The sequence below is a fragment of the Protopterus annectens genome, chromosome 9.part0 (genome assembly GCF_019279795.1).
Source record: "Protopterus annectens isolate FY-2018-M chromosome 9.part0, PAN1.0, whole genome shotgun sequence".
Lineage (NCBI taxonomy): Eukaryota > Metazoa > Chordata > Ceratodontiformes > Protopteridae > Protopterus > Protopterus annectens.
The window spans coordinates 1,961,777,451-1,961,804,194 of NC_056743.1; the positions used below are offsets into that span (position 1 = coordinate 1,961,777,451).

A 26,744-nucleotide genomic window follows, 5' to 3' on the forward strand; every position below is an offset into this window, starting at 1 on the left:
CCCTCTCTACTCTCACTAGTTTCCTCCTAATATTTTTAGAAGTATTAACAATAAAATTCCCAACCTGCACGCCCTCCTAGCAACACACTCCCCAGACATTGTGCGTCTTACAGAAAAGTACAGTTTTGTACCTGCCATAAATGTAGATGTCCGATAGGTATGCATCTGCAGTCCTTACATATGGGTTGTCCTGCCTCAGGCAGCCCTTCGGTCGGCCGGATTCCAATGTCTGTCCAAGGCCGGGCTGATGTCGCCTTTCCGACGCCGAGCGCCTGGGGTATAAAAGCGCCAGACACCATCTTCCTCAGTTTTTCTTGCCCCAGATGCCAGGTGCCCTCTAAGGAAGGCTAAATTTGGAGAGATGCAATAAATTCCAAACATGCACAGAAATATTTACATATATATATATACATATATATATATATATACATATATATATATATATATATATACATATATATATATATATATATATATATATATATATATATATATATATATACATATATACATATATACATATATACATATATACATATATATATATACATATATATATATATATATATATATATATATATATATATATATATATATATATATATATATATATATCAAACAAATACACCATAATAGATAACCCCAGCTAGCTATGAGAGGGAAAAGTACCCAAGGAATACCACAGAGGGGAAGGAGGGAGGGTAAACCTGACTGCAAATGCATACCTATCGGACATCTACATTTATGGTAGGTACAAAACTGTGCTATGTCCTTCAAGGATGCACCCTTACATATGGGTAGAATACGATAGCCAATCTGGGGGTGGTAGGATCTATGTAAAGGATGGTGTAGCTAAAATGCCCTGCAGGACTGCCATAGCAAAACCTGCTCTGGATCTGGAATACAAGGGTAAATTGTAATGCTTGGAAAATGTATGCACGGAGTTCCATGTAGCAGCTTCTAAAATGTCCTTGGTAGCCACCCCTCTTAAGAAGGCTGTGGAGGTGGCTGTGGCTCTGGTGGAATGAGGTCTAATGTTAGTTGGCACAGGTTTGCCATGAAAAGAGTAACAGAATCGAATGCAATTCCCTATCCATTTTGAAATTGTCTGTTTGGAAATTGCTTTTCCTTGTACACCAGCAGCATATGCTACAAACAGCTGGTCAGTATTTCTGTAAGTCTTAGTTCTGTCCAAGTAGTAGCGCAACTGTCTGTGAATGTCCAGGGTATGCAGAAGCTTCTCCCCTTTGTTTTGTGGATTTGGAAAGAAGGTAGGCAGGTGAATAGCTTGGTTCAATGAGACCCTGGATACCACCTTTGGCATGAATGAAGGATTGGTTCTCATTGAGACTCTGTCCTGATGAAAAATAAGAAATGGTTGTACCGCCATGAGGGCCTGCAACTCAGATACTCTTCTTGCTGAGGTTATGGCCAGAAGGAAGGCAGTCTTCCAAGACAGGAACTGTAGCTCTGAAGATGCTGCTGGTTCAAAGGGAGGTAGAGTTAACTTTTCCAACATGAAGTTAAGGTCCCATGTAGGCACTGGTGGTTTCCTTGGAGGATTGATGTTTTTAATTCCTCTTAGAAACTGCCTTAGGAGAGGATGAGAGAAGACAGGTGGATCAGTATTGTATTCCGCTGAAATTGCTGAAGCATGAATTTTTATGGAAGAGTAAGAAAGGCCATTGTGGAGCATTTCTGCCAAGTATTCCAGGATATGTGCCATGTTCATCACTGTCGCACCTAGGCCCTTTCTGGTGCTCCAAGTGCGAAATCTTTTCCATTTTGCTGAGTATGCCTTTTCTTGTGGAAGGCCGGCGAGCTTCCATGATGATATCCTTCACTCTCTTGGATAGCTTATCCTGGTGAGGAGTCAAGGTATTCTCCAGGCTATCAGCTGCAAGGTTTTCAGGCTGGAGTGCAGAGTTTTGTAATTGTGCTGTGTCAGAAGAAGTGGCCATTGTGGTAGAGGCCACGGTTTGCGGCGTGACATGCTCTTTAACAGTGGGTACCAATGCTGTCTTGGCCAATCCGGAGCTATCAGAATCACTTTTGGCTGCTCTGTCCTGATCTTCAGTAAGACCTTGGTCATTAATGGAAGAGGTGGAAATGCATACACTTTCCATGCTTGTGGGTGGTATGTCCTTGAGCAGAATTTCTTCAGCTGATGGTTGTGGTGGGAGGCAAAAAGATCCATGTCCGGCCTCCCCCATGATTGTGTTATCTGAAGGAAGATGTCTGGGTGCAGCATCCATTCGTGTGGATCCATTCTGCTTAGGCTGTCCGCCAGTATATTTTCTTTTCCTGGCACAAACTGGGATTGCAGCTCTATATTGAGTTTTAGGGAAAGTTCCCAAAGATTCATTGCCAGCCTGCAAAGAGAGTAGGAATGGGTACCTCCTTGCTTGTTTATGTACCACATAACTGTGGTATTGTCTGTCCTTATTAGCAGGTGGCCTTGATGCAGGAAGTGTTTGAAGGCCTCGATTGCATGCATCACTGCCAGCATTTCCTTTTGATTTATGTGCATGCGTAATTCTTTCTGTGACCATAGGCCTAGAATGCATCTGCCCTCCATGTGTGCTCCCCAACCATGGTCTGAAGCATCCGTTGTAATGGTTTGGCTGGTTATTGGTTTGCTAAAGGGCAGACCCCTGTTTGACTGGCTTGCTTGAGCCCACCACAGAAATTCCTTTTGAAGGCATGGAATGAGTGGTATCAAAGCTTCTAGGCTGCGACTGTGCTGAGTCCATAAACTCCTTAGGTACCATTGTAGTTTCCTCATATGCAGCCTTGCTTGTGGTATCAGAAGAATGCAAGATGCCATGTAACCCAGGGCCTGCAGGATTTTCCTTGCAGTCAGCCGAGTTTGTTTTGTCAGATTTTTGAAATAATCCGGTAGTTGTCTGTTTTTCTGTGAGAAAAGCCATTTGGGTAGTTGTATCTAGTTTCGCACCCAGAAAAGTTATTCTTTGGGATGGAACAAGTCTTGATTTGTGAATGTTGACTGTGTATCCCAAGGCCTGAAGTAGGCGGATGGCATAATTCAAGTGTTTCACCAAAATTTGTTGGCTGTCCGCTTGTATAAGGCAGTCGTCCAGATATGGGTATATTTGAATCCCCTGAAGTCTGCAGTGTGCAATTACTGATGCCAGGCATTTCGTGAATACTCTGGGCGCAGTAGATAAGCCAAAGGGCAATGCTGAGAATTGATAATGCTCTGAACCTGCAAGAAATCTGAGGTGTCTTCTGCAACTTTGTCTGATAGGGACATGCAGGTATGCCTCCTTGAGGTCTAGAGTTACCAGCCAAGACCCCTTGCCCAGCATGGGAAGGAGTTGCTGTAGAGTCAGCATTTTGAATTTTGGCACAATGAGATAAGTATTCAGTGCGGACAAGTCGAGAATAGGCCTCCATTGTTTTTCTTTTCTTGGGACAAGGAATAGTCTGGAATAAAATCCTTGGCCTTGTTCTGAGAGAAGAACCTTTTCTATAGCTTTCATTTGTAATAGGTTGGAGATTTGTTTCAAAGCCTCTGCCCTTTGATTCGGTGGCAGGTTTGGCATGCCTTTTCTTTTTGGTAATGTATGAAAATGGAACCTGTATCCTTTGTCTATTATTTGCAGTGTCCATTTGTCCCTTGTAATACTGTGCCAATTTTTTGAGAATAAAGAAAGCTTTCCGCCCAAAGGTGCTTCCAATTGAGCCCTGGTTGGCGGGGTCAAGGTAAAGTCATTGAGTCTGTCCTTGTGCAGCAGTTGTAGGTCCTGCACCACCTCTCTGGTTAGGAGACTGCCATTGACGTCCTCTGTAGGAGCCTCTAGCTTGCCCTCTACCTCTGGCATGCCTGTTCTTGCCCCTCTGAAATCTCTCTGTGTCTGGAAAGGACCAATTCTTAGAAGGCCAATTTCTGCTGAATCTTGGTGGTTGGACCTGGAGAAAATCTTTGACTGTTTGTACAGATTTTGCCTTTTCCTCAAATTTCTTTAAGACCTCCTGTGCAGTGGAGCCAAATAACTTTTGCTTTTCCAGTGGAGCATCCAGAAGTTTTGCTTTAACATGATCTGGCAGAGTTTGTTCCTTCAGCCAAGCATGCCTACGTATGACTGCACCTGTCATTGCTGACCTACATGAAGCTTCCAATGCATCGTAACCACACTGCAAGAAATGGTTGCTAACCTGTTGGGAGTTATGTACCAGGTCCTGAAGTGTCTTGCGATCTAGGGGTTCAGGTGAAGACAGTTTTTTATGCAATTCATCTAACAAATACTCTTGGTACTGTATCATATGGAATTGACAATTTAATGCCCTCATAGAAAGAGTGGAAGTAGTATACACTTTTTTACCCCATCTCTCTACAGCCCTGGACTCCCTTTCAGAGGGGAGTGGATTTTTAGTAGTGGCAGTTGCAACCCCTTTAGGGCCCTGGGAAATAGTTTCTGGGTCAGCAGAGTGGGCCTTGTAAAGGAAATGATGCGAGTCCGGGACCCTGTAGTACCCATCGGGTTTGACAGGAGCCGGAGGGAGGGAGTCAGGGGTAATGCTAGACTCAGAGTACACATCATCAATGACATTCAAAACAGGAGGAATAGCCAAAGGTCTATGCTGAGGCAAATGCAAGTAAGTCCTTAATCTCTTCCTGGAATCAGAAAATTCCTGGCCCTGCCATTGGAAATGCTAACTCATGTAGTGAAGGGTCTCCCCAAAGGACAGCTCTTCAGGAGGAGAGGCCGAGGGAATAGATTCCTCTGCATCAGAATCCTCGTAGGCCGTAAAGGCCTCCTCCTGGTAGTCCGATAGAGCAGAGCCCTCTGAGGCCTCATCAGAGGACTGGGGATCAGTGGGCTCAACCCTGGGCCTTTTGTCTAGAGGAGGTTGAGAGCCCCTGTCCGGATGTGGCTGAGAGCCCCTAATTAAAGAAATAAGGTCCTCAGCTAAACTTAAAATCTGTGAACCTGTAGTGGATCCCTGAGGGATAGCCTTGGGAGGCAGAGATGTTGGCTGTTTAGCAGCTTTAGCCCTTGTGAATGCCTTTATGGACATGGATGCAGAAGGCCTGGCTGCTCCACGTGCTGGCGTAGTTTTGTCTAGAGAAATGGTGTCGGAAGTTTCCAAAACACCGGTTTCTGAGGGAAATTCTATAACCGACTCAGAAGAGGTCTCCGGGGCAGAGGTTGTCGGTTGTGTGGTTTCGACGGTCGGAAGTACCAAGGACTCTGTTTCAGATGAGACCGAGACACTCGCGGTAGGCCTAGGCGTGGTTTCAGCCGAAACCACGGTCCGCGTGTCAGTCCTTGTCCTTCAGTTTTTTGGTTAAATGAGAAGTCGGAGTATCCGACGGCATATTGTAACAGAAACTAGCCCCAAAAAAATTCCTCTGCAAACTCCGCCCGACGCCTAAGAGTGCGTCGATTGAAGGAAGCACAGGCTGTACAGGCCGAGACGTTGTGGTCTGGGCCTACGCAGGGGAGGCAGTAAGAGTGGAAATCCTTATGAGGTATTTGTTTCCCACAAGTTAAGCAATTATTAACTTTAAGCATTTGATCCGACATCAGCTGAGGCAAGAAAGAGTCCCCAACGGGGTACTTAGCTTTTGAAGTCTTCGGTAGCTGAAGTTACAGGAGCTGGCCGACCGGCACTTGTGAACTGCTTCTGCTTCGGGCATCACATGGCAAGAAAGACTGAGGAAGATGGCGTCGGCTGACGCTTTTATACCCCACGCACTCTGACGTCGGGGAAAGGGCGACATCAGCCGACGCCGGACCCAGACTTTGGAATCCAGCCGACCGAAGGGCTGCCTGAGGCAGGACAACCCATATGTAAGGACTGCAGATGCATCCTTGAAGGACATCCTGGCTTAAACCAAATATTAACGATGAGATATTACCTCCAGGCAATAACATACAGACTAGACCGCACCACTAAGAAAGGAGGTGGAATAGCAGTCCTTTACAAAAATACTCTCAACAGAGACACCAAACAACCTCCCCAATTCAATAATGCAATACTCCTCATAACCAAACTATAGATTAACCATAACAAATGTTCGAACACTGTCTACATTCCGCCAGGTAACAATATTAATACCCTAGAGGATATCCTCTATTGGTTATCCCAAGAAACCATATTTTTTGGTGACTTCAATACCGATTGGCACTCCTGCTCCTCCGGGTTTAAATGGACTACAACCTCTCCCACTAGGATCAACAAACCTACTAACAGGGAAAGTATCCTAGACTGGATACTAGTCAATAACCAACCTCAACTGTACACAGATAGGACTCTCCCTGATGACCTTAGCGATCACCTACTAACCTATATCATAAAACACAAGGCAGGGACCCCCCCACCAGACCATATACAAAACATTTAGAAACAGGAAGAACTTCAACCCTGTTAATTTCCAAAACAAACTAAAGGCAGTTGACTGGTCAAAACTAAAAAAATGTATCATTAGAAGAGGCCATAGCTTACTTTAACACTAAATTTCTAAGTATTCTTGATTCCCATTCTCTTGCATGTACTATAAAAACGAAATCAAATACTGCGCCATTGCTCACAAAGGATACCAAGTCATAAATCAAAACTAGAAACAGAGCCTGGGCCAGCTGATGATCAGCTAAAGCACCGCTTGACCATTTAAAATGCCGCCAACTCAGGAATGAAACACAAAAATCCATTCTACTAGATAAAAAGCGCTACTATCAAAATCTCCTACATAAACACCAAAACAACCCTCAAGTTCTGGGCAGGCTTAAATCAACTTCATCATCCAGGACATTCAACCACCCCAACCCCTTCAAACCTCACCCATAAATCCTCAAAGACCATAGCTGGCGCCTATAATAACTTTCATTGAAACAACACCAACAAGAAAGTAACGGCCAACCTCCGTTCAGTACCAAACAAAAGTAAAAAGCTCGAAGGGATCCAGAAACTGCCACAGACCACAAGTTGATAAATTCAAAAAATAAAGATTAACGCTTTATTTATACTGCGTTTTCGTCCACAAGTGACTTCATCAGATAACAAAGTATACTCCATACAAGCTGAGCTTATATACGTATGCATTAAAATCTTATCCAATCATGACAAACATTCAATTTAAAAACTAAATATTGTGCACTTCTTTTCCTGTGTCTTGCTTTTCATTATAAATAGTTGATTTTAAAACATTTCTAAAACCAATAAGATTAAGGTATGTTTATAAACTATATTATGTTATGTTAAAATCTTTTAATCCACTTATTTCTTTTAATAATGATTTAATGTTGAAGTGGGAAAATCAGTGGTTTGTTTTAAATGCCTTTGACTCACATCTTGTTAGCTGTAATGCCATCTAGTGACCTCTTTTAATATGGCAATTGGTTTTATGTCATATCTTCATTGCTTTTAATTTTAGAAGGGGTAAAATAGAAATGTGTTCATTTAAGCCAGGGTATTTATTTGCTTCTAGGTGTAATTGCCACCATAGTTCTTTATAGGCTATGTTCTCTTCCCAGGGACCCCTCTTATGTCCATTTTCACCTGGTCCAGAACAAAAATCTGTATTCAGTATTCCATACATAGTTGGGAATGTCTAAAAAGTCGTTGGTTTCTTTCCCTTTCCTGATATCGTATGTGTGTTCGTAAATCCTTTTCTTCAGGGTTCTCTCAGTCTTCCCAACATAAAATGATGCACATTTTATACAGATTACCAAGTAAACCAAGCCCTTGGACTCACAGTTGAAATAGCCCCTACCTTGTAACCATAACTCCCTACTGCTTAGATATATTTTTTCCTGGTTTATTATGAATTCACACTGTCCACATTTTCCACATTTATAAGTGCCTACCTTATCAGAGTTGGTTCTCTCACCTTGTTTTCTTCTATTCTTGTTCCCTAATTCTAGGATATTCTTTATGTTATTGGAATTTTTGTACACAATTCTTGGATGTATTTCTGATATTCCTTCTATGTCTGATAGGGTGGTAAACCTGTTCCACTCCTTTTGAAAGACGTCTTTCACCCTTTTGTTTAGAACATTATATTCTAATACAAGTGCTTGTGTATAATTCTCTTTTTTGGATGTGTCGTTGTCAGTTACGTCCACTAGTTGCTCCTTTACCCCCTTTATGGGTTTAAATCTCCCTTTTCTTGCTTCAGTGACCTCATTTCTGAATTGCCTAATAAACTGTTTAGGGTATCCTCTCTCACTGAACATCTCCTCCAGTTTATTACATTCTATATTGAAGTCGTCATCAGTGCTGGTCATCCTAGACCCCCTGACAAATTGGCCTTTCACTAGATTTTTCTTACAGTGGATAGGGTGTCCACTGTTGAAATGAAGGAATGAGTTAACATATGTGTTCTTTCTGTGTACTTTCGTTTCCAAGGTGTCATTTCCCTTTGTTATTTCCACATCTAGGTAGGTGATTCTTGTGTAGGATGTGGTGTGTGTAAATTTTAGGAAATTAGTAGTTCCTTCTATGTATTTCATAAATTGATCTAGTTTGTCCTGACCTCCTATCCAAAAAATTATTATATCGTCGAGGAATCTCTTATATAATAAAAAATATTCTGCAAATTCCGACCGGATGATATATTTTTCCTCCCAGTTGGCCAGAACTAAATTTGCAAAACTGGGTGCGCAAGCCGCACCCATTGAATTTGTTGAAAAAGTTCCCCTTGATATAGGAAAAAATTGTTCCTTAAAACTGAGTCCATGAAACCTATACATGCTACTTTATCTTCAAATGTTAAACTATTGTCTCCAAACACCTCTTCCTCGAACATTCTGATACCTTCATAATATGGTATGGAACCAAATAGATCTACTATATCGATTGTTACAAATATCGTCTCCTTATCAAACATCTCTGGTCCCAATTCTCTAAGTAAGTCCCAAGAGTCTCTCAAGATGGCTTTCTTATTTTTCCATATGTGTTTTGTCTTTGTATCTACAAATATGGCTAAAGGTGTCGTTTTGGACCCTTCTGCTGATACTATGGGTCTAAGGGGGGGGTTTTTCATGTCTTTATGTATTTTCGGAATACCGAAAATAATTGGAATTTTTGGTTTGTTAGTTTTCAAAAAAGTAAGCATTTTTTCTTCGATGACACTTTCCATAACCATGTCCTCCAACATTGTGTCTATCTTCTGATATGCTATGTTTATTTCGTTGCGTGAAACTGTCCTATATTTGGTTTCTTCCATTAATATTTTGTTCATCCTTCCTTCATATTCTATGGATTCCATAAAGACAATACCCCCACCCTTGTCAGGTTTCATGACCCTGATCATCTCGTTGTTTCTGAGCTCTTCTAAAACTTTTGACTCTTTTGTATTCAAGTTGTGTGTAAATCTCACATCTTTGTCTAACTTCTTTACTTCATTTTCCATTACTTTTTCAAAATTTTTTAATTGTGATTGAATGGGTGGGTTGAAAATGGATTTCCTTTTTAATATTCTTTGTTCCTCGGAGGCTTTTATTATGTTTCTCTGAAGGTAAAACTCCTCTTTCCTAAATAATAATTCCAAATTGACCTTTCTAATGAAGAGTTTTATATCTATTAGTGTTTGCACTCTTTTACCTCTAGATAGGGGTATGAACTTGAAGCCCCTTTCCATTAATGTAAAGTGCTCTTCGTTCAGTTCCAGGTTGCAAAAATTGTATATTGTGAAACCTTTATATGTATGTTTGTTACCCTCTTTTAGTATGTAGTTGATTTTGTCTATTGTGGGAGTGGGTACAGATATTAATGTCTGTAGTTCCCCCTCCCCCTTATCCCCCCCCTCTTGTGAAAATTTTCCCTGTTTCTATTTTCTGGGCTATATTCATCCAGTTGTCTCTCTAGGGGTGGGAAATCATTGTCATAGTTAAAATGACGTGTTTCTATATAAGGGTCCTTATATTCGTTTCTTCCACCCTGTATATCTTGCCCTCTTTTGTTATAAGTTCTCCTTTGGTATGAGGGGATACTACTACACACTGGTTTGGGATAGTTAGTTCCATTCTCATATTCAAGAATGTCTCTTTTAAGTTTTTCTAATTTCCTATTAACCAGCCCTTTACATTTCTCTTCCGTTTCTCCTTTTAACTCTTGGTATCTCTGCCTATTTTCTTTAATTTCAAAAACTAGGTCGTTTTTAATGTGTGAGTCTAACTCATTGATTTGCTCTTGTATGATTACCAGGTTCCTATTATTTTCCTCAATAATACATTTAACAATATCCAAACCACATCTATTAAAATTTTTAAAAGTTCTGTATGAAATACAGATCCCAACTGAACATTGTTAGGATATTTCCAAGTCCGAAGTCCCTTAGGGACAATGTCTCTTCTCAAACACTCATTAAGGTATCCATTCTCAATAATAATGGATTTGTATTTATACATGAGCCTGGATACATTGTCTACATTTTGCTTGAATGAATGAAAATTATGTTGTGGAAGGTTGTTCACTTCCTTGAAATTAAAATTGAAAGTGAATGGTTCATTCAACCAATTATTCATCTCCGTTTTACTGGAGAAAAGTACAGTACCTCTATGTGGATGTCCCTGTGAATCATTGCCTTCGCGGTTGCACTCACGAACATCATCCTCCATGTTTGGAATGTCCCAGTCCTGCAGGACACCGGGTGTGTTTGCTGGGTCAAAAGTTTGACCATTCGGTCCTCCCCAGTCCGCTTCTCCGCTTCCATGACCTTGACTGTGCCTTTTGCGTTTGAATCGCTGCTGGCGTTCACCTGCTCGATTATCATGGTAATCCTCTTCCGGGTGTTGTGCACGCTGCACCATTGATTCACACAGGGGCGTTAGTAGATCAACGAGCGCTGTCAACTGTCCCACCAGTTTCCTGGTCTGGCTCCCGTCTTCATTGACGGGTACTGTCTCCTTCTCCTTCTCCATGCCGTAAAAACCACAACACCAACAAGAAAGTAACGGCCAACCTCCGTTCAGTACCAAACAAAAGTAAAAAGCTCGAAGGGATCCAGAAACTGCCACAGACCACAAGTTGATAAATTCAAAAAATAAAGATTAAAGGGACTTCGGACTTGGAAATATCCTAACAATGTTCAGTTGGGATCTGTATTTCATACAGAACTTTTAAAAATTTTTAATAGATGTGGTTTGGATATTGTTAAATGTATTATTGAGGAAAATAATAGGAACCTGGTAATCATACAAGAGCAAATCAATGAGTTAGACTCACACATTAAAAACGACCTAGTTTTTGAAATTAAAGAAAATAGGCAGAGATACCAAGAGTTAAAAGGAGAAACGGAAGAGAAATGTAAAGGGCTGGTTAATAGGAAATTAGAAAAACTTAAAAGAGACATTCTTGAATATGAGAATGGAACTAACTATCCCAAACCAGTGTGTAGTAGTATCCTCATACCAAAGGAGAACTTATAACAAAAGAGGGCAAGATATACAGGGTGGAAGAAACTAATATAAGGACCCTTATATAGAAACGTCATTTTAACTATGACAATGATTTCCCACCCCTAGAGAGACAACTGGATGAATATAGCCCAGAAAATAGAAACAGGGAAAATTTTCACAAGAGGGGGGGGATAAGGGAGGGAACTACAGACATTAATATCTGTACCCACTCCCACAATAGACAAAATCAACTACATACTAAAAGAGGGTAACAAACATACATATAAAGGTTTCACAATATACAATTTTTGCAACCTGGAACTGAACGAAGAGCACTTTACATTAATGGAAAGGCTTCAAGTTCATACCCCTATCTAGAGGTAAAAGAGTGCAAACACTAATAGATATAAAACTCTTCATTAGAAAGGTCAATTTGGAATTATTATTTAGGAAAGAGGAGTTTTACCTTCAGAGAAACATAATAAAAGCCCGAGGAACAAAGAATATTAAAAAGGAAATCCATTTTCAACCCACCCATTCAATCACAATTAAAAAATTTTGAAAAAGTAATGGAAAATGAAGTAAAGAAGTTAGACAAAGATGTGAGATTTACACACAACTTGAATACAAAAGAGTCAAAAGTTTTAGAAGAGCTCAGAAACAACGAGATGATCAGGGTCATGAAACCTGACAAGGGTGGGGGTATTGTCTTTATGGAATCCATAGAATATGAAGGAAGGATGAACAAAATATTAATGGAAGAAACCAAATATAGGACAGTTTCACGCAACGAAATAAACATAGCATATCAGAAGATAGACACAATGTTGGAGGACATGGTTATGGAAAGTGTCATCGAAGAAAAAATGCTTACTTTTTTGAAAACTAACAAACCAAAAATTCCAATTATTTTCGGTATTCCGAAAATACATAAAGACATGAAAAACCCCCCCCTTAGACCCATAGTATCAGCAGAAGGGTCCAAAACGACACCTTTAGCCATATTTGTAGATACAAAGACAAAACACATATGGAAAAATAAGAAAGCCATCTTGAGAGACTCTTGGGACTTACTTAGAGAATTGGGACCAGAGATGTTTGATAAGGAGACGATATTTGTAACAATCGATATAGTAGATCAATTTGGTTCAATACCATATTATGAAGGTATCAGAATGTTCGAGGAAGAGGTGTTTGGAGACAATAGTTTAACATTTGAAGATAAAGTAGCATGTATAGGTTTCATGGACTCAGTTTTAAGGAACAATTTTTTCCTATATCAAGGGGAACTTTTTCAACAAATTCAAGGGGTGGCAATGGGTGCTTACACCTAGTTTTGCAAATTTAGTTCTGGCCAACTGGGAGGAAAAATATATCATCCGGTCGGAATTTGCAGAATATTTTTTATTATATAAGAGATTCCTCGACGATATAATAATTTTTTGGATAGGAGGTCAGGACAAACTAGATCAATTTATGAAATACATAGAAGGAACTACTAATTTCCTAAAATTTACACACACCACATCCTACACAAGAATCACCTACCTAGATGTGGAAATAACAAAGGGAAATGACACCTTGGAAACGAAAGTACACAGAAAGAACACATATGTTAACTCATTCCTTCATTTCAACAGTGGACACCCTATCCACTGTAAGAAAAATCTAGTGAAAGGCCAATTTGTCAGGGGGTCTAGGATGACCAGCACTGATGACGACTTCAATATAGAATGTAATAAACTGGAGGAGATGTTCAGTGAGAGAGGATACCCTAAACAGTTTATTAGGCAATTCAGAAATGAGGTCACTGAAGCAAGAAAAGGGAGATTTAAACCCATAAAGGGGGTAAAGGAGCAACTAGTGGACGTAACTGACAACGACACATCCAAAAAAGAGAATTATACACAAGCACTTGTATTAGAATATAATGTTCTAAACAAAAGGGTGAAAGACGTCTTTCAAAAGGAGTGGAACAGGTTTACCACCCTATCAGACATAGAAGGAATATCAGAAATACATCCAAGAATTGTGTACAAAAATTCCAATAACATAAAGAATATCCTAGAATTAGGGAACAAGAATAGAAGAAAACAAGGTGAGAGAACCAACTCTGATAAGGTAGGCACTTATAAATGTGGAAAATGTGGACAGTGTGAATTCATAATAAACCAGGAAAAAATATATCTAAGCAGTAGGGAGTTATGGTTACAAGGTAGGGGCTATTTCAACTGTGAGTCCAAGGGCTTGGTTTACTTGGTAATCTGTATAAAATGTGCATCATTTTATGTTGGGAAGACTGAGAGAACCCTGAAGAAAAGGATTTACGAACACACATACGATATCAGGAAAGGGAAAGAAACCAACGCACTTTTTAGACATTCCCAACTATGTATGGAATACGAATACAGATTTTTTGTTCTGGACCAGGTGAAAATGGACATAAGAGGGGGTCCCTGGGAAGAGAACATAGCCTATAAAGAACTATGGTGGCAATTACACCTAGAAGCAAATAAATACCCTGGCTTAAATGAACACATTTCTATTTTACCCCTTCTAAAATTAAAAGCAATGAAGATATGACATAAAACCAATTGCCATATTAAAAGAGGTCACTAGATGGCATTACAGCTAACAAGATGTGAGTCAAAGGCATTTAAAACAAACCACTGATTTTCCCACTTCAACATTAAATCATTATTAAAAGAAATAAGTGGATTAAAAGATTTTAACATAACATAATATAGTTTATAAACATACCTTAATCTTATTGGTTTTAGAAATGTTTTAAAATCAACTATTTATAATGAAAAGCAAGACACAGGAAAAGAAGTGCACAATATTTAGTTTTTAAATTGAATGTTTGTCATGATTGGATAAGATTTTAATGCATACGTATATAAGCTCAGCTTGTATGGAGTATACTTTGTTATCTGATGAAGTCACTTGTGGACGAAAACGCAGTATAAATAAAGCGTTAATCTTTATTTTTTGAATTTATCAACTTGTGGTCTGTGGCAGTTTCTGGATCCCTTCGAGCTTTTTACTTTTGTTTCATTGAAACAATCCAATCCCTAGCAAATCAACCCTACCCCTAATCTACCCACTAATTATCCCAAATTTAGCTTCCAACCTATCTCTACCACTTTTATCAAAACCCTAATACAAAAATGAAAACCTACTACCCTCTCTGCTGACCTCTTCCCTGCAGAAGTACCTACAAATAGCTGCAGATACCACTGCATATCCCATATCAATCCTGATCAATAGAACCTTATCCGAAGGTGCTATCCCCTTCCTCTGGAAAATATCCCACGTCATACCACTCCATAAAGGTGGAAGTGCCACAGAATTATCCAACTATAGACCCATTGCCATTCTTTCCCCACTAACCAAAATAATGGAGAAGTGCTTACATAAGCAACTAATGCAATATCTTGTACAGAAGAACTTACTGTCTTGTCAGCATGGCTTTAGGTCTAATCACAGTACCACCTCTGCCCTCCTTTCCTTTACCAATGCCATCAACCAAAACAAGAATGACAAACTATCCTCTGCCCTCTTTCTTGACCTATCAAAAGCCTTTGATAGGGTCAACCATGAACTTCTCATTCTTTCTCTAAAATAATTATGCAATCCAGTGGTTCCAGTCCTATCTGACTGGCAGACAACAGGCAGTATTATGGCAGGGCAAACTGTCCGGCCAGCTTCCTCTCACACTTGGTTTCCCTCAAGGCTCCATATTAGGATCACTACTCCTCTATTTTCATCAACAAACTTCACACTGCTATCCCCAAAGCTACCTGCATTCAACATGCAGATTCCACTGTGATCAGTTCAGCCACCTCCTCTTCTGACCTGCAAATCTTAACCCAAACACATTTAACACTATTGAAAACTGGCTCTCCAACCAACGTCTACTGCTGAACCCCAATAAAACTAAACTTCTACTACTCTTCACCTCCACTATTAGATCCACCCCATTTTCCTTTTCTGTTACAACCAACAATGGTACCTCTATCTCCCCAGATACCCATACTAAGCTTCTAATGGTTATTATAGATGGTAATCTTTAAATTTAACCTACAGGTCAACAAAAATCATACAGATCAATAAGAAGTTTGGATCGCTGTACAGAAACAAGTCATTTTTAACCCCATTGGCTAGAAAGTACAGTTTTGTACCTACCATAAATGTAGATGTTCGAAGATCCACATTGCTGCAGTCCTTACACTTGGGTAGTCCGCTGTCCTCGGTCGGCCCGAATACCAAAGTATAAGGCTGACGTCGGTCAAGGCGCATTAGTCTGACGGCAGGACGTCAGGGTACAAATGCGCATGACCGACGTCATATCCTCAGTCTTTTCTTGCCCCAGATGTCAGAAGACCCTAAAAAGGTAAGGCCAAAACCAAAAAACAACCACACACTAAACACCCCTGCACCAAATATATGTACAATATATACAAAATTACAAAAGTACAACCCAACCCACACAACCACCCCTAAACACAGAGGGGAAGGAGGGAGGGTAAATTGGACTGCAGCAATGTGGATCTTCGAACATCTACATTTATGGTAGGTACAAAACTGTACTATGTTCTTCATCTCACATTGCTGCAGTCCTTACACTTGGGTAGAATCCCAAAGCAGAGGTAAGGGAGGATGGCAAATCATAAAGAAGCAGGAGCTGCCAAAATGCCCTGTAAAATAGCAGTGGCAAAACCAGCCCTAGATTTAGAGTAGAGAGGAAGGTGGCAATGCTTAGAGAAAGTATGCACTGAACTCCAAGTAGCTGCTTCCAAAATATCCTTAGTTGCCACCCCCCTTAGAAATGCTGTAGAAGTGGCAGTAGCCCTAGTGGAATGAGGCCTAATCCCAGCTGGAATCTCCTTGCCATGATGGGAATAACAGAAAGCAATGCAAAACCCAATCCACTTAGAAATAGTTTGTTTTGACACAGGCTTGCCCTGAGAACTCAAAGCAAAAGAAACAAACAACTGCTGAGACTGCCTGAAATCCTTAGTCCTGCTTAAATAATAACGCAACTGCCTGTGTACATCTAAAGTATGCAAAATCTTTTCCCCTTTATTTTGGGGATCTGCATAAAAAGTAGGCAAATGAATAGTTTGGTTTAAAGCCACACTAGAAACCACTTTAGGCATAAAGGAAGGATTAGTACGTAAAGATACCCTATCCTTATGGAAAATCAAGAAAGGCTCAACCGCCATAAGGGCCTGCAATTCAGAAACCCTTCTTGCAGAGGTAATGGCCAACAAAAAGGCAGTCTTCCATGACAAATATTTCAACTCAGCAGTAGCTGCAGGCTCAAAAGGTTGTAGAGTGAGTTTCTCCAACACAAAATTGAGGTCCCAAGCAGGAGTAGGAGCTCTACGTGGGGGTCTTATATTCTTTGCCCCTCTAAGGAATTGCTTGAAGAAAGGATGAGAAAACAAAGGTGGGTCACAGTCATAGTGAGCTGAAATTGCTGCAGCATGGATTTTAATGGAAGAGAAAGACAAACCTTTGTCCAATAACTCAGTAAGATATTGAAGAGCCACACTCAAATTAGGCTCAGAAACATCCAAATCCTTTGCTGCACTCCAAAATAAAAATCTCTTCCATTTTTCTGCGTACACTTTCCTTGTACTAGGTCTTCTAGCTTCCATAATCACATTCAAAACTTGTTGAGGAAGTTGAGACCTGCTATGGTTCAAAACAGAATATGCCAGGCTGTTAGATGAAGAGAGTGAAGCTTGACATTGAGTAGATGACCGTCCTTCTGAGACAACAGGTGTGGAATCAAAGGTAAAGGCCATGGAGGCTTCCTTACCAGACTTCTCAGTAATGGGTACCAGTGCTGCGAGGCCAATCTGGAGCTATTAAGATCATCCTTGGTTTGTCCTGTCTGACCTTTAGAAGTACCTTTGGGAGGAGAGGCAGAGGCGGAAAGGCATACACATGAAGATTTTTCCAACTGAAAGAAAGAGCATCCACTTTCCAAGCTGTGTGATGAAACCTTTCGTGCAAAACTTTGGCAGCTGGTGGTTTAGAGGAGAAGCGAACAGATCTATGTCTGGAGTTCCCCATGACACTGTCAATTTCGAAATACATGAGGATCCAATTGCCACCGTGGGGATCCATGATTTGCCTGCTTAACACATCTGCTAAGGAGTTCTGTGCTCCGGCAGAAACCTTGCCTGAAGATTTAGTTGCAAACTGAGAGCAGTGTCCCACAAAATCATTGCTTGCCTGCATAGAGGATAAGAATGTGTTCCCCCTTGCTTGTTGATGTACCACATGACAGTTGTGTTGTCTGTTAGAATCAACACCTGCCCTGGAAGAAGTAAATCCTTGAAAGCCATTAATGCAAACTGGACTGCCAACATCTCCTTCAAGTTGATATGTAGATGCTGTAGTCTGGCAGGCCACTTGTCTTGTATCCACTTTCCATTCAGATGAGCTCCCCAAGCTTTGTCTGAGGCATCTGTCGTTAGAATCTGACTCGCCTCTGGCCGGGTCACAGAGAGTCCCTTGTTTAGGTGACATTCCTGAGCCCACCACAAAAATTCCTTTTGAATGCAAGGTATTATTTGAATGAGTGTCCAGATCCTGGCAGTGCTGTGTCCATACATTTTTGAGATACCATTGCAGCTTCCTCATATGCAGTTTGGCATTGGGAAGCACCAGAATACAAGATGCCATGAACCCTAAGGCTTGAAGGACTGTCCTTGCAGTCAGCCCGGACTGATGAGATAGTTGACGGAAGTAAAGGGAAAGATTCTTTTGTTTGTCCGGGGTCAAAAAGGCCATCTGGGTTGCTGTATTCAGTCTCACACCCAGAAAGCACATGTCTTGAGAGGGTACTAGACTGGACTTTATTTCGTTCACAGAATACCCCAGGCATCTTAGCACTGCTATCACATATTCCAAATGCTGAAGAAGCTCGTCCTTCCCTTGAGCCAGAATCAGGCAATCGTCCAAATAAGGATAGATCTGTATTCCTCTTAATCTGAAGAAAGCTATCACTGGAGCCAGAACTTTCGTGAATACTCTGGGCGCAGTAGATAAGCCAAAGGGCAATGCAGAGAACTGATAGTGAGAATTCCCAGCTCGAAAACGCAAATACTTCCTGCAACTTAGTCTGATAGGAACATGAAGGTAAGCCTCCTTGAGATCCAAAGTTACCATCCAGTGATCTTTGCCCAGCAGAGGCAAAAGCTGTTGTAACGTCAACATTTTGAACTTGGGAATGTCCAGATAAGTGTTGAGGATAGATAAATCCAAAATTGGTCTCCACGTGTTCCCCTTTTTTGGTACTAGGAACAGGCGAGAATAAAATCCTAGGCCCCTTTCTGGCATAGGAACCGGCTGTATGGCCCCTATTTGGAGTAACAGAGAAATTTGCTTGTAAGCTTCTATTCTTTGTTGAGGAGGAATGTCTGGCGTGCCTTTGAAAGGAGGCAAAGTATGGAAATAAAACCTGTAACCGTGGTGAATGATATCCAATACCCATCTGTCTTGGGTAATTAAACTCCAATTTTCTTTGAAAAGTGCCAACCTTCCTCCCAAAGGTGCTGCCAGGCGAGAAGGCTCTGGCAGCTGAAAAGGTAGGTCATTGGGTCTGTTTACGAAAGGACTGACCCCTGCCCTCACCAGAAGACTGTGCAGGTGAACTCCCTGTTCTAGGCCTAAAAGAGCCTTGAGCTCTGCCCCTACCACGTCTAGACCTACCCCTAGACTGGGAATCATGAGAAGGATATGTCCACCCCTTGGTAGGCCAATTTCTACTAAACTTTGGAGGCTGAACCTGCAAAAAATCTTTAACAGTCTGCATAGACTTAGCCTTTTCTTCCATTTTCTTTAAAACTGCTTCAACAGGAGAACCAAACAACACATCAGATTGTAAAGGAGCATCTAAAATCCTTGTCTTAACATGCTCAGCTAAATTCTGATCCCTCCGCCAGGCGTGCCTGTGAAGAACAGAACCAGTGGCAGCCACCCTAGAAGAGGCCTGTACAGCATCAAAACCACATTGCAAGGAATGCTTACCCACCTGTTCAGAAACATGTACTAAATCTTGTAACTCTTTACATTCAATACCTTCCGCCAGAGCATCTACCTTAGACATTAATTGTGAAAGGAGATAGTTTTGGTATTTCAACATGTGAAACTGGCAATTCAAAGCCCTCATGGCTAAAGTGGAAGAAGTATAAACTTTCTTTCCCCATCTATCCAAAGCCCTTGCCTCTTTATCTGGAGGAACCGGATTTTTAACAGAAGCCTTAACACCTTTAGGCCCCTGAGAAACAGTTTCTGGGTCTGCCCTAGGACTCTTAAAAAGATACTTATGAGCTTCAGGCACCCTATAATACCTATCCGGTTTAACAGGAGCAGGAGGCAAAGAATCAGGATTAAGAGAAGCCTCTGCAAAAACATCTTCCACCACATCCAGAACAGGAGGTATAGCTAAAGGCCTATGCTGGGGTAGAAACAAAAATTCCCTAAGCCTTTTCCTGGAATCAGAGAAGTCCTGACCTTCCCATTTAAAATGCTCCCTCATGGAATGAAGAGTCTCTGAAAACGAAAAATCCTCAGGAGGAGAAGCAGAAGGAGTAGAATCATCCACATCAGAATCAGAATAAGGAGAATACTCCTGCAAGTCTTCAGCCGAAGACTCGGAAGCATCCGAACCCTGCTCAAAACTCCCAAGCTCAGGTTCCACCCTAGGCCTCTTATCAGGAGGGGGCATAGAACCTCTAATCAGAGTAATCAAATCTTCTGCCATTTTAAGCATATGCTTCTTGGGCACAGACCCTGAAGTACTAGGTGTGACACCAGCTGAAGCTAAACCTGGCCTGCCTCTAGGAGAAGCCTTGGAAACAGAAGGGGAGGGCCTAACCACCTTAGGCAGGGAGGGGAGAACAGCTACCCGAGAAGCCCCTTCAGCCTGGCCTACCTCCTGAGAGGACACATCTTGTAATAATAAAGTCTCTCCCTGGGACTCCAAAGAAACTTCTGGCTGAACCTCCGGCTCCACCGAGCCCTCTAAAGAACCGGCGTCCGGGACGGATGGTTCTTCTAACCTAGGCTTAGCTGCTTTGTCCTTGCGCTTTTTCGACGAAGCGGGCGTCGGAGCATCCGACGGCATTTTATAGTTGCACCGCTTCCCGAAGACTAACCTGGCACAATCTAATCTTCTCTTTATAGTGCGTTTGTTAAATCTAGCACAAGAGCGACACCCAACAACGTCGTGCTCAGGCCCTAAACAAGGTATACACAAGGTATGATAATCCCTATGAGGTATCCGTTTCCCACAAGAAATACAGTTATTCACTTTTTCTGACATCCGGTAAAATACTGAGGCAAGAAAAAACCAAAATATTCTAGCGGGTACTTAGCCAACTTTGATTCGGTCTGAAACTCCGACTTCGGAAAATTTCAGAACGCCAACCTGCACTTGCAACGCTGCTTCTGCATCGGACCATGCGGCAAAAAAGACTGAGGATATGACGTCGGTCATGCGCATTTGTACCCTGACGTCCTGACGTCAGACTAATGCGCCTTGACCGACGTCAGCCTTATACTTTGGTATTCGGGCCGACGGAGGACAGCGGACTACCCAAGTGTAAGGACTGCAGCAATGTGAGATGAAGAACATCTGCAATTGCCCGGTCACACCTACTCCTATATGCCTCTCCTGTACTCTCCAACCTTAATAAATCTGAACTGAGTGAGCTCTCCCACAGCTACAACCATATTGCCAGACTTGCCACTGGCTCAACCTACAGAACCCATCACTGCCAGAACTTTAAACTAGAGTAGCTAGAACTGCCCAGCTTAATTCAAGTCAATCAACTCTTAATAGCACACAAACTTATATACCAACCTAAAGATACCCCCTCACTTATAAATATTATAAAGCCATACAAGAACTTGAAGTCACTACGATCATCCAACAAACTACTGGCCCAAACCTACAAAGCTAATAACTCTGCTGGTGAATCCCTGTTTGCCAACTTTGTTGGCAAAACCTGGAATTCACTGCCAAACTATATAACCCTTCAATCCTACCCAAGCCTCTTCAAAAAAAGCATCAAACAGTATTTCAAAGTGAACTGGCTTTGTCCCTATATCAACCCTGATTACATTACAAAATTAAATCCTACCTAAATAATATCTTAAGCATTCGGTACTCAACTATGTTTTGTTCCAAAATTAAATCCTACCTAAATAGTCAGTACTCAACTATGTTTTGTTCCAATCTGACTATTTATAATATATATATTATATATATATATATATATATATATATATATATATACAGCTATATATATATATATATAATATATATATATATATATATATATATATATATATATATATATATATATATATATATATATATATATATATAATATATATATATATATATATATATATATATATATAAATATATATATAAATATATATATATATATATATATGTATATTATATATATATAATATATATATATATATGTATAATATATATATATATGTGTGTGTGCATATATATATATATATATATACACACACATATATATATATAAATATATATATATATACACACACATATATACACACACACACATATATATATATATAGATAGATATACACATACATACATACACACACACACACACACACACACACACACACACACACACACACACACACACACACACACACACACACACACACACACACACAACTCCTTGTCTTATATTTTCTATGTATCTAATTGTTGTGTAATCTTTGTAATTGGGTCTAATGGAGCTTTTCTCCCCGGGCCTCTGCTGAAAATGGACATATATCCAGTCGGATTATCCCAGTCAACAAATGTAAAATAAATAAATAGTCTGCATACAGCAAAGTAGACTATGAGCAAGAAATTCAGAAAAGGGTAGGGGAGTGGAATACAAAACTGAAGACACAAGGGATGAAAAAGTACAGATAAGACAGTTGCAGTGACATCAAATGGGGAAACAGAAGCTGAACATTGAGACCGAAGGAAAAACAGTGGCAAGGTTGGTTGAGAAGGGAAGTCTGAATGAGGAGGTCAAAGCTAGAATTAGAGGAGCTACAGCCAAATGTCAGAGTGTGCCGGGGGTAGTACATGACAGAAAAATGCCGAAGGTGAAAAAGTTGTGCGCCCAACCAGTATTAAGGTACGATAAATAAACTTGGGTAAAGAATCCTGAACATTACTCTAGATGCATCTTTACCACAAATTTATTCCTATGCAATTTGTTCCTTCCTGTTTCTAAAGATCCCACATGCAGTTCGTTGATCTCCTTTATAATATTCAGTACTTCAATTACTGTTGGTTTAGATTTTGATTTCCATTTTCTAGTAATTGTTTTGTTTTCTTTTTTTTTGACAGTCAATAGCATTAAATGTAGTAAGCTCTTAGTATGTACAGGCAATCCAGATACTGTGCCTCAGGTCAAAAGAATCATTTCCATTTACTCCCCTAATATTTCTCACAGTACTCTGTAGGGAATTTTTTAAATCTGATAACTCAGACTCCTAAAAACAAGTACTAATTACCACTCTCATTCCCATCACATATCTGCCATTTGCTATCTGAGGAAAAATTCTCCAATTTGCTTGGGGTATAAAAATACCCATGTAAACATTGCAAAATTCCTAAACCTTCTCGTCTTTACTGCATACTTGGGAGCTATATCCTCCCATTGTTTCTTTGCAAATTACTTTTCCAATGCACCTCCTCAAGCTCTTCCAACCTTATTTGATTCTTATACCTATCATGCAATATTTTATATTCAATACTAACTATCCTTTCTTTTGCTGTGTTTGTTACCTTTCAAATTCTTAGAACAAGAAATTTGGACAAAGCCATAAACAATGGGGGACAAAGGCTCAAAAATAGGAATAATTTTTAAACATTGTTCTTAGAACAGGTTTTGTATTAGCATGAATTGAAAGGTATGAAGTCTGAAATTCAGATGTCTTTCATCACTTTCTGGCTTCAGTCCTAAACAATTTGCTAATGATTAGCCAGAAAATCACAATTTTATGAGCAACAGACTAAAAATAAGATGCAAAAATCTGGACAGTTACGAGAGGTATGACCACAACTGTTTTTTTCACTCGGCACTTTCCTAACCCATTTTTTTGCCTATACTCTGACATCAATCCCTGGTAGGGAAGGCAGTAGTTCCAAACCAACAATTCAGACTTTTGCTTGGCCTCATCCCAATCTGTTACCTTTCCCTCTAGTTATTTGCTCCAAAAATCTGAGGTCCTTTGATAGTTTTCTCCAGTAAATTACAACCCCCTCTTACCTAATTTCTATATTCTTACTTGCAGACATCCCTACTGACATAAGCTCTTTTTCCATTCCTATGTTGGCTTACTTTTTAGAATACTTTTTGCTACTTTATGAATAACACATTTATTTCTGTTCTTTGCTTTGATGAATACATTTATTTTCTTTGCTTTGACTACAAAGAGATCAAGTCCACATGACTTCTGGCTGGTGCTGAGAGGCAGCATTTATTATTTAAAGTAAGCAGAACAAGAAAAGATTTTAATCTTTAGAATCTGCCACTGACATGGAACTGCTACTGTTGTGAGCATAGCTCTTAACCTCTTACCTCCAAACTCAGACAATCCAGAAATATTCAGGGACACTAATATCAGTACTACTAACTCGAGAAATTAAAAGTTAATGTGAATTAACGTGCATTTTATGAAGGAAAAGAACTAATTACCATCATTAAATGCCGCACATTTTTCTCTCCAAAAACTGCCAGTATGAGGTGTAATTAGGAAAGAGAGAGCTAAATTATGAGCCAAAAATAAGAGACATTTGAAAGGTATGGTTGAGACCAAGTGTCCAACCCACCCCTTACTCCTGCTGTTAAACTCGGCAGTTCTTGAGTGGCCCAACTCTTCTGTAGATCTGACTTTGCAAGCTCCTCCCAGACTCTCATCTTGTCTGTTCATACTAGTAAATACTAGAAGTGCAAACCAGGAAAATTCTACCCTCAGACTGTTACAAAAAATGTAAGTAAAAGTTATGTACTCACCGTAACGTTCCATCTATGTTGTCTATTTTCATTCCTCCTCGACTCTTGACTGATGGTTTTGGATCAGAGACATCAGATTAGACTCTGCAGCTTGTAAAAGCTCATGGCAATCAAACTCTCGAGCTTCTCTCACCCATAATGCATCCTCCCCATTACCTCAGATCTTGTTTGCAAGCACTAAGAAAGATGTACTCTTACAATTTATACATATACTTGTTCAATTTGGGTAAAGAGAAAAGATAGTTTAAGAGGAAGGGCAATGCCATTTCTGGAGTTGGTAATGGTATCCTCACACTCTGCTAGAAGAAACCTAAAAAGGTTGGGAGTTGGTAAGAGGGGAGTGGAGGAGGAATGAAAAATCAACAGAGATGGAAGTTTATGGCGAGTAAAATTTTTATCTGATGTTGTCAATTTTCATTCCGTTCTCAAGTGATGGGACAGAGTCCACAGCTACTTAGAACCCTGGGTGGATTCAAGGAAGGATATTTCTGAGTACCACTGAGCCAAAAGATGCTCTACCCCTGAACACCAGATCCAGCTTATAATGCAAGATAAAGGCACGAGGGGAAGCCCAAGTTGTGCTGAGCAAATATCTTCTACGAAAGTCCACGAGTGGAAGACAGCTCTGGTAGAATAAACCCATACCTTGTAAGGAAAGACAATTCCTGTCTTTTTATAAATAAAGGAGATACAGTCAGAGAGCCAATTTAGCCAAAGTGACTTTAGAAAGAGACATGCCTAACTTTAATCTAGCAAATGAAACGGTGGATCAGTTTCGATATATTTTGTCCAATGAAGATAAAAACAATTTTCTATGAACATCTAGCAAGTGTAGTAAATATTCTCCTTTGTTGGAATAATTCGGAAAGAATACTGGAAGATTAATACATTGATGTTAACTTGTGATGCCACCTTGAGCAAAAGGATGCATTGTTTCGTAAAGATACTCTGCCCTTATGAAAAATGAGATATGCAGGTTTCGCCAAGAAAGCCTAAATTTCCAAAATTCCTCTGGCGAAGGTGATGGCAACAGGTCACAATCATGGGCAGATTCAAAGAATGGCAGAGTCAATGACTGCAGTACCAGACTGAGCCCAAAGATGCACGGAATCTTTATAGGGAGGTTTAAGAAATGTGCCGCACAAAAAGGTTTTACATAGTTTTATGACAGGCTAGTGAGCGGCCATCAAATCCATTCTGTAAGTTACAAACTGATGCTAACTGAACTCACTGTTAAAAAACTAGTCCTCTGGTTAAAGTGTTGTGCCAAGAAGTCGAGCACATGACTTATTTGGGCTGAAAAAGGATCTACATGCTTTTGGGTACACCAATGCACAAAGCTTTTCCACTTACTAACCTGTAGTTTTCTAGTGGACTGCTTAAGGGATGATAAAATGTGATACAAAGGGGAAGAGAGCAATGATTATCTGGCAATTATTGGAATTGGAGAAACCAAGCTGTCAGCTTGAGGTTTGGAAGGTCTGAGTGTGTTATGCCCATCAGATGAGACAAGAGGTCTGGAACTGAGTCCAAAATCCAAGGATGGTGAACTAAGTAAAGCCACAGGAAGGGAAACCAAAATCTGTTGAGGCCAAAAGGGAGCACTGAGGATAACTCAACCTGGCAGCTCTCTGAAGGAATTTCAGGATTAGAGGAATCGGGGGGGGGGGGGGTAGAGGAATCCAGGTGGCCAATCGTGGAGTACAGCATCCCTTGATGACCCCCCCCCAAGGGGGGAATCAGGGCAAAGTATCAAGGGGGCATGCAAAGAGGTTTCAGCATGGCCAGCCCCATTTGTGGAAAATTTGTTCCTCCACTTCCTAATTGAGGGACCATTCAGGAGGTAACAGTATGCACCTGCTCAGCTTGTTGTTAGTATGCTGCACTTCCCCAGAATATCTGTTGCCAAGAGAAAGTGGATGAAAGATAATGCCTATTGCCACACCCTTAGTGGTTCTTGCCATAATGGGTATGATCTGGTTCCTCCTTGTTTGTCGATGTACGAAGCCACTGACAGACTGTCCGTTTGAATTGCAATTGTTCCTGATGGGAGAGTATTCTGAAAGGCCTGCAACATTAAAAGCACTGCTCTCATCTCCAGAACGCTGACATAAAAATTGGCCTCTTCAGGGGACTATATGCCTTGGACTGTCTTTCCAAGGTAATGTGCCCCCTCCACCCTAGCTGAGAAGCATCTGTAGTCACTATGGCCTTGGGCTGACGGGACAAATGGACGACCCAGTAATACCTGATCCAAATGGATCCACCATTTTAGACTGT

At 40.5% G+C, this 26,744-nt stretch overlaps 1 protein-coding gene across 3 annotated transcripts in view; it reads right to left on the reverse strand.

Annotated features, from left to right (window-relative positions):
• Positions 1–26,744, reverse strand: part of MVB12A (multivesicular body subunit 12A) — a 561,417-nt gene that overhangs the window by 158,473 nt on the left and 376,200 nt on the right. The window lies entirely within an intron of this gene.